This window comes from Alosa pseudoharengus, unplaced genomic scaffold, assembly GCF_046254945.1.
Source record: "Alosa pseudoharengus isolate Yale_2024_CS ecotype anadromous, Long Island Sound unplaced genomic scaffold, YU_APseudo_1.1 YU_APseudo_1.1_scf_20, whole genome shotgun sequence".
NCBI lineage: Eukaryota > Metazoa > Chordata > Actinopteri > Clupeiformes > Clupeidae > Alosa > Alosa pseudoharengus.
In genome coordinates, this window is record NW_027468664.1 from 12,887,376 (window position 1) to 12,897,484 (window position 10,109).

Here is a 10,109-nt window from a genome sequence, read left to right on the forward strand (position 1 = left end):
GTGTTTGCCTGCGTATGTGTGTTTGTGCATGTGCATGCATGCATACATATGTCTACTGTGTGAGTATGTGTCATACGTATGATTACTGTGAATGTATGTGTGTGCGTGTGTATCTGTTTATGCACATGTGTGCACATGAAATGGGTTAACATGACCCCTGGAGGCAAACATACAGGAAAAATTGGTCATCCTAGGCCCTACGGTTCTCAAGATATTCACAGAAAACTGTGTCTGCCCTACCCTCCTTTCGGGGGGTCCAGTACAGCGGGGGGGCTACAGATCAAAACGAAAAACGATGGTTCCATGCTATTCATATGGGGTTACATGCCCACCAAGTTTCGTCTACCCCGGTCTTTCAGTGTCCCGGGAATCATTGACGGAAATTTGTTACTATACACCAACTGGCCTGTAGGTGGCCGGAGACAGTTTTCTGGGAATATCTTGAGAACCGTAGGGCCTAGGAGGTCCACCTTTTTTATGTATGTTGGTCACAAACCTTGGTGGGCATGTACCCCCACATGGATAACATGGAACCGTCATTTTTCGTTTTGATCTGTAGCCCCCCCCGCTGGACTGGACCCCCCAAAAGGAGGGTAGGGCAGACACAGTTCTCTGTGAATATCTTGAGAACTATAGGGCCTAGGAAGACCATTTTTTTCCATATGTTTGCCTCCAGGGGTCATGTTAACCCATTTCATGTGCACACATGTGCACAAACAGATACACACACACACACATACATTCACAGTAATAATACGTATGACACATACTCACACAGTAGACATATGTACGCTTGCATGCACAGGCACATACGCAGGCACACACACAAGCACGCACACACACACACACACACACACACACACACACACACACACACACACACACACACACACACACACACACATAACATAAACATAACACAAACAATCAAGAATTTCTCAGAATTATGAACAGGCAAGATGGAGGTGGGATTGTATAAAATTAATTTTACATGTGAAATCTATGAAATAAGGGACTGTACGATATTTAGCGGGGGGGGAGGGCCGGTCGCCAGACGATCGGGTTAAAAATGTTCTGCCTGGCCCTCCCCCCTGGTCAAATTTTTTTTTCCAGGGGCCTCCCCCCGGCTCAAAACAATTCTCCTAGGCCCTCCCCCCTACGTGAATAAAATAAAACTGGTCGAAAATGACGTTTACAAGGTTAAAACGGCCAGCAAATGTCATAAGCACACATACACACACACAGGGCTACAAACCAGTGTTGCGCGGGTTTGGTCACAAGCGGCCCGCGGTCGCCCAATATTTTAATCAACCCGACCGCAACTCGGACCGCGAATATTAATTAGGACAAAATTATACCCGACCTGCGATCCGACCCGCTTATTTACAAAATGTGTGCTTTTGGTTATAGCCTGCATGCAGTAGTCCATTTCTGTAAAACAAACTAATTTATTTGCAAAACTTTATGCAGTAGCCTAGAACTACACGCAGGCATGCAGGACATAATGTTTGCGCAGGAGAGAGAATGAGAATAAGAACACAAGCACGCACGCAACCACCAAGAATTAGAACACTAGGATAAGATTTGGCCATGGACATACTTAGGCAAGGTAGGCAAGAGAGATACATTGCTGGTCAAAACGTTAACGTAATAACTGGTTTAAAATGCTGAATGAAGCACAAAGCTTTACTAAAGCACATCCACTGTTTAAAGTCACAAACACAACGAACTAAGGTAACTTTTATGCATGCGCGAACCTATACATACCGGTAGATATGGCTGTGTAGTCTGTGCCATAAGATTTATTCCTGCTGTCATACTTTTAAATGGCTTCGCAAGAAGTAGGCCTACATAGACCATAACTTGTACTACTGTCATCTTCTTTAAGAACTTTTCCCAATATTTCCCATAGCCTATATCGCTTTTCCTGAAGGGGTGTCTTTATTATTTTAACTCGCGTCTTCAGCTTCTTTACTGTTGACTGTATTGATGCTTTACTGCATTGATGCTAGCCTTCTCGTGATATTTAAAGTAGGCCTATTTGTAGAAAATATATATTTAATTAATTTTAACTGACCCGCCCGCAAATGACCCGAATATCATTAAAATATTTGGTTTATGACGCAAGTGACCTGCAACGAGGGGAGTTGTGGGAGATTCAGGTAGGGTTGCGACTTTTTGGACTCGCCCACTCTGTCAAAGAGACGTGAATCATGTTTTGGCCTACAAACCTTTTAAAATATCGAAAACGGATCATTGATCAGGGGAAAAAAATATCATGGATCAGGAAAAAATAATTTTCCTCGGCCCTCCCCCCAGGCCAAAAAATTTCTTCTGGGCCTTCCCCTAAGGCTTAAAAAATTCTCCCCCCCCCGGTAAATATCGTACAGTCCCTAATAATGTTTTGGTACTTGTTGTCTAGCAGATACCAGTGAGAATTGAGTGTGGATAATGCAATTTAGTGAGACAGTTAGAATCATATAGGCCTTTCAGCGTGATTTCTTTTTGTGGAAAAAATGTGCTGGACTGGGCGGCGGTCATATTTTGTACCGCTCTGCGGTACATCTAGTTTTGTATTTGGTCCGTTATGAAATAATGTGGAACAATGCATTACATTAATACACAGGATTAGATGTTAAAATCCCTTGTGCCAAAATCCAAGGTAAAAACACATTCAGAAGCCCCTGCTCAAGTTTAACTTTAAAAAGCACACTACCCAACAAATGGTCACAAGCACAATACAAATGGCCTATCCAACAGCAGTAGCCTATATAGTATGCGGCATGTCATTGGGGTTATCAAGTGGGCACCCTCATTCACCGATGTTTCGTTAAGTTAGGCCCACGACACCTCATGAAGGCTTAACAGTGAAACCAGCGTCCTGGAGACACTCCCCTCCATGCTGCCACCATATTACCACATTGAAATATCCAATACCCAAAATACTCTTAACCAGCCCAGGCATGGTCAAGGTTGGCTAGGTTGCTCCGTCCCGTTGATGTGGACTGAACCATAACCATAAAAAACCTTGGCCAACCAACCATCACCCTAGGCACAGCCCATCACAAACACAAAACAAATTAGCCAGTTAGCTTAGCCCGTTAGCTTAGGCCCCATCCCAAACACAAAACAAATTAGCCAGCAGTTAGCAGTTAGCTTACGCCCCATGCTGCCCCATATCACCACAACAAGCATCCAAATACCCTTAACCAACCTAGGCATGGTCTAAGTTGGCTAGGTCGGTCCGTCCCGTTGATGTGGACTGAACCATAAACCATAAAGAACCTTAGCCAAGTACCATCAACCTAGGCACAGTCCATCACAAACACAAAACAAATGAGCCAGTTAGCTTACCTTAGCTTGCGCCCCAGGAAGGGTAACTTCTCCTTACCCACAACCAAAACAAATGAGCCAGTTAGCTTACCTTAGCTTGCGCCCCAGGAAGGGTAACTTCTCCTTACCCACGACCAAAACAAATGAGCCAGTTAGCTTACCTTAGCTTGCGCCCCAGGAAGGGTAACTTCTCCTTACCCACAACCATTCGCTTGCCCGTTCTGCTGCTAAAGACATGTTACTAACCACCTGCCTTAGACTTCGACCACAAATGCCCAATTCAGACAGCAAGCCAATAGCAGATCTGGCCACAAACCCACGTGCACCGATTTCAATAGGCCTTAATCGTGCACTCCAACCTCGCTTAGCTGCCTCCTCTGCTATTTCAGTAGATTTAGCTCTCTTCAGCTCATTGGCCACTTCCACTCTGTCTTCCCAAGGAACAGTGAGTTCAATGAAGTAAACTATCTTCTCTGAATCCGACAATAGAATTACGTCGGGATGTAGCTTTGTACTCACTATATGTGGAGGTACCGCCATCTGCTGGCCAAGATCAACCTTCATTTCCCATCCCGCCCCATTTTTCAACTGGCCGGTTTTACACCTGGCCTTCGCGGAACAAGGTTTATCCCCCTGACGTACAAAGTTAATTTGCCTTACCCCTTTACTAGCTGCTAATGAATTGACTTCTCTTCTTTTATCCTCTATTTCCGCTGCCACACATTTCAATACCTGGTTATGACGCCACGTATACCGCCCCTGGGTGAGACTTACCTTGCATCCTGATAGGATATGGTGGAGACTGCCCACACACAAGCAAAGTATGCATTTATCATCCTCACCAAACCATTGACTTAAATTCTTGGGAGATGGGAGCACATCATATGTAGCACCTAACATAAATCTGATCTTACCAGCTTCCATGCCCCATAGATCTTTCCATTTAATCCGTCTTTTTTCCACCCCTTCCCAGTTCACCCACTGCCCTTGTTTTGCCTGCGACACTGCCTTAGTACATCTTACAGCCTCCTCCTGTCTATGCATTTCCTCCACTACCATTTTCCTCTTTTCTCCTGCAGAAGCCTTACTCCACAAGGGTTTACTTGCACCCACCCCTAGACCCCCCCGCCCGTGCTGCACATGGCCCATTATATCTCTATGCTTCAATGCTGATTGAGCTTGCTTAACTGCCTGCTCTGGGTTCCACTTCCTCCCTGCATTAACTGTGGGTGCAACTTTCCTCACCACTGGGTCCTTGGACTGAGTAAGAGTCAATTCCAATCTAGCCTTAGCACACTTAAATTCCTCTGTCAGACTAGATATTGGCAACTCTACAATACCCTTCCCATACAAGGCTACACTGCTTAAGCAGCGTGTGACTCCGAGCCATTTTCTGACAAAGGAGTTGATAATTTTTTCCAACCTCTCTACCTTTGACAGAGGAACCTCATAAACTGTCAATGGCCACATTAGCCGAGGCAACAAACCAAACTGCAAACACCACAGCTTGAGCTTACCTGGCAGCCCCGACTTGTCAATTTTTGCAATACCTTGCCTAGTGACCTGTCTCAAGTCTTCAACCTGTGATTTATCACTAAGGCTTGCATCATACCACCTTCCCAGACTCTTCACTGGTTTCTCCAGAACTGTGGGAATCACCTCCTTATTTATAGCAAACTTCTTATCTGTTACCTTCCCTTTAATAATTGAGAGACTCCTAGACTTACTTGGTTTCACCTTCATTCTGGCCCATTGCAGATTACTATTTAACTTACCCAGCAACCTGTTGGTGCATGGAACGGTTGTCGTCAAGGTTGTCGTGGCCCTCCCTGCAACTTCTCCCCGCCCACTACCCATTTTGAGGCCCTAATGATGACCTCCATTGCCATTGTAAAAGCAAGTGGGGAGATGGTACATCCGGCCATGATTCCTATCTCAAGTTGTTGCCAACCTGTGGTGTAATCAGCTGCAGTAAAACATAATTGAATATCCAAAAAATATGCTTTTACTAGGCTTTTAATGCTACCTGGGATTCTGAAATAATCAAAGGCCTCCCACAACAGACTATGCGGCACAGACCCAAAAGCATTAGCCAAATCCAAGAACACAAGGTGCAGGTCTCTCTTCTCACGCTTTGCTAATTGAATTTGGTGCCAAATCATGCTGGTATGCTCTAAGCACCCGGAGAAGCCAGGAATTCCAGCTTTTTGCACCGTGGTATCAATTAGTTTATTCCTTTCAAGGTAATTTGTCAGTCTCCGTGCCACCACACTGAAGAAAACCTTCCCTTCAACATTCAGTAGACTAATTGGCCTAAATTGATTAATCTCCACTGCGTCCTTTTCTTTGGGAATAAATATTCCCCCAGCCCTCCGCCAAGCCTTGGGAATACTCTGCTTTTTCCAAACTATCTTCATTAATTGCCATAAAAATCTTAAAACATCTGGTGCACTCTTATACAACCGGTAGGGCACTCCATTAGGTCCCGGGGCTGAAGAGGCCCTTGCACGTTTTATTACTTCTTGCACCTCTTTCCACCTTCGCATTGGCTACTTAATTCAAGGTGGGATATCAGCAGGAAGTACCATCTCCCTGAACCTCTCCCTATCTTTGTGCACTCCCTCTAAATACTCCTCAAGCTTCTGCTTAGGTTCCAAAAGACTACCACTCTTCTGCATTACGAATAAAGACTTAACAAACTTAAATGGGTCTTTATAGAATGCTAGTCGGGCTCGTGATTTCTTCTTCCTATTTTTCCTAATATTTTCAGCTCTTCTTAGCACTACTAACCGCTCCCTCACATCTGTCTGTAGACAGTCAATACCTTCCTTCTCATCATCTGTAGCTTTTCTCCACTGCTTCTTAAGCTGCCTCCTCTCCTTGATAAGTTTATCTATCTCCTGCTGGCGCCTAGATTTAACTACCTCATGTTGCCGTTTTGTCCTTCTCTCAATAGTCCCAAATCTTTCCTTACCATAGCTATAAATAATGTCTCCCATTTTCTCTAATTTGCTTTCAGCCGTCCCCTTGAGCTGACCCAGGATACTGACCAAATCACTATTAACATCTTCCCACATTCTACATTCTGCTGCGCCTGGCCATCTAACCCCAGGCCTATGACCATTAATCTTCTCCCTCCTTGGCTGACTGGCCTCTCTCTCTGCCTCAGTGCTAGAACTTACCTCAACAACAGGGGTACTGATGTCCTGCGAACTGTGGGTTTCTTCCTGTCGCTGAACTTCAACCGACTGACTTGATGCACTTCTTAAGAAATAGCTATCAATGCGGGGACCCTGTGTTCCCTCTACCAAGCACTTCTTTTTCCCTTGATGAATTTTCAGGCCCTTTAGACTTGTAACCTTCTGCCAACCACACACACACATCTGCAGCTTTTTCTCAGTTTTCTCTGAACTAGTGGCTTCCACAAACATGTTTTCCTTACTCGTAATCAAATTCGTTCCAGGGTCAGTAACCATGTCTATCACAATGAGCTGCTAACCCATTGTAGCCCCGGCGGGGTCTATTCCCTCCTGTCAGCCGTCTTTCCGTGCTGTCACAAGGTCTTTCCCTAGTTGCCAGCTGCCCTATTCACAGCAGTCACTAGCCTACGCTAGCTTCAGCATTACATTAATACACAGGATTAGATGTTAAAATCCCTTGTGCCAAAATCCAAGGTAAAAACACATTCAGAAACACATTCAGAAAACACATTCAGAAACACATTCAGAAAACACATTCAGAAGCCCCTGCTCAAGTTTAACTTTAAAAAGCACACTACCCACAAATCCACCAACAAATGGTCACAAGCACAAAACATGTAAACACAGTGTAAAACTTAAAGCCCAAATTTGGAGACATCCATGTATGTTGAAATTTACTGCAAATTCAAAACGGGATTACTCTGGAACTGTACAGGGGACTGCTTTACACCTTTGTGTTCGGTAAGGTCTGCTGTTTATTATGACCGCCGCGCAGCGAAGTGGCGGTCATATAGGTTTAGTCAGATTTTTTTTTTTTTTTTTTTTTTCCGCATGTCCAAATTTCCGTCAATGAGTCCCGGGACACTGAAAGACCGGGGTAGACGAAACTTGGTGGGCATGTAACCCCATATGGATAGCATGGAACCATCATTTTTCGTTTTGATCTGTAGCCCCCCCGCTGGACTGCACCCCCCGAAAGGAGGGTAGGGCAGACACAGTTTTCTGTGAATATCTCGAGAACCGTAAGGTTTAGGAGGACCATTTTTTTTTTTGTAAGTTGATCTCAAGGGGCCATGTCAACCCATTCCATAACCACTCATTTCATGTATAGCGCCACCTAGTTAAACACAAAAAAGTAAAAATGAGGTGTTGTAATCGCAGGTATCTGTGACCTAACATAGTCAAAACTGCACGAAATTGGAAGTGTAGGATCATTATGACACCCTCTGAATGCACGCCAAGTTTCGTGAAATTCCGTTCATGGGGGGCCACACAATAAATTTATTTATGTTACTATACACCAACTGGCCTGTAGGTGGCCGGAGACAGTTTTCTGTGAATATCTCGAGAACCGTAGGGCCTAGGAGGTCCACCTTTTTTTTGTATGTTGATCTCAAGGGGCCATGTCAACCCATCCCATTACCACTTATTTCATGTATAGCGCCACCTAGTTAAAAATTAAAAAGCAAACATTTAGGTGTTTTCATCAAAATATCTCTGGCTGACAAGGTCAAAACTGCATGAAATTGAAAGTGTAGGATCATTATGACACCCTCCGAATGCATGCCAAGTTTTGTGTACTTTCGTTCATGGGGGGCCTTACAATAAAATAATTTATGTGTACATTTAGTGACGTACACCAACAAGGATTCCCGGGACACTGAAAGACCGGGGTACACAAAACTTGGTGGGCATGTACCCCCACATGGATAACATGGAACCGTCATTTTTCGTTTTGATCTGTAGCCCCCCCGCTGGACTGGACCCCCCGAAAGGAGGGAAGGCCAGACACAGTTCTCTGTGAATATCTTGAGAACTGTAGGGCCTAGGATGACAATTTTTTTTCCGTATATTTGCCTCCAGGGGTCATGTTAACCCATTTCATGTGCACACATGTGCACAAACAGATACACACGCACACACACACATTCACAGTAATCATACGTATGACATATACTCACACAGTAGACATATGTACGCTTCCATGCACAGGCACATACGCAGGCACACACACAAGCACGCACACACACACACACACACACATACACACACACACACACCCACACACATAACATAAACATAACACAAACAATCAAGAATTTCTCAGAATTATGAACAGGCAAGATGGAGGTGGGGTTGTATAAAATGAATTTTACATGTGAAATCTATGAACTAATCATGTTTTGGTACTTGATGTCTAGCAGATACCAGTAAGAATTGAGTGTGGATTATGCAATTTAGTGAGACAGTTAGAATCATATAGGCCTTTCAGCGTGATTTCTTTTTGTGGAAATAATGTGCTGGACAGGGGGCGGCGGTCATATTTTGTACCGCTCTGCAGTACATCTAGTTTGTATAACTAGTAGTCTTACTATTAGTACTATATACTATAACAACAGTTCAGTACATTCAGAAGAGGATAACTGCGTGATAGGTGTGTGTGGTGGAGCAGTGTTAGCGAGTCTGTGTCTGTGTGGGTAAAAGTCACTTTACTTTTATTTCAGAATGACAGCCAACAGACTCTGCTGCTATCTTTCAGTGGAGAAGATGACCTACCCCACCCAACAAGCCCACCCCTCGTAATCAACCAACAAACCGGTGAAGCGACCAACAACCTCATATCTCTCTCCATCTCCTGGAGAGATCAGCACCATAATAGTGTCTTCGACCCCCTTCGACATCTCCTCAGAGTGATTGGCGCTGCGAGACATCCCTCATGGGTTTCCTCTTCCAGTCCCTCTTCCCATAATACTTCATGCCTGTTCGGCTGTGGGAGACTGGCCAGGGGTGGGGGTGAAGGGTGGGTGTGAGTTGGGGGGGTGGGGGTGGTGAAGGCCGGAGGTGACCTGACATGGGTGGCGATGTTATTGATCTGCACTCTGCTGCAACCTTTGCTCTCGTGCTATTTGTCAAGGAGGAAGAGGGGAGTGACAGATGGCATTAAAGAGAGGAGAATAATAGGATATAAAAGTAAAGATGAAAGAGGAGAAGAGGAGACAAAAGAATACAAGAGAAGAGAAGAAAAGAGAAGAGGAGAGGAGACATTCCAAGCCTGCTTAACAGTATTTTCCACTTTCAGGCCTAAGCCCAGCTTGGTGATGTGCCTGACAGAACAGCACAGTGTGGAGAGCAGAAGAGATAGTGGACATCACAGAGGGAATATGGCTCTAATCAGCTGGAGATGGGGGTGATGAGACAAGAAGTAAGAGGAACCCAGAGAGTCTCAAAGGGGCTCACACACACAAACACAACACACACACACACACACACACACACACACACCAAAAGAGAAAGGGAAATAGAGACAAGTATTGAGAAAGAGAAAGACAAACAGAGAGAGAGAGAGAGAGAGAGAGAGAGAGAGTTGCTCCCACCTCTTGCTTTATCACAGCAGACATATGTTAAGGTCTGAGAGGACATAATGTTAAGACTCCTATCCTGACCACTAGCATACGATCCCTCAGGTGAGTCAGGAACTGACCCCAACATCCACACATCCACACACACACACACACCACACCCACACACACACACACACACACACACACACACACACACACACACACACACACACAC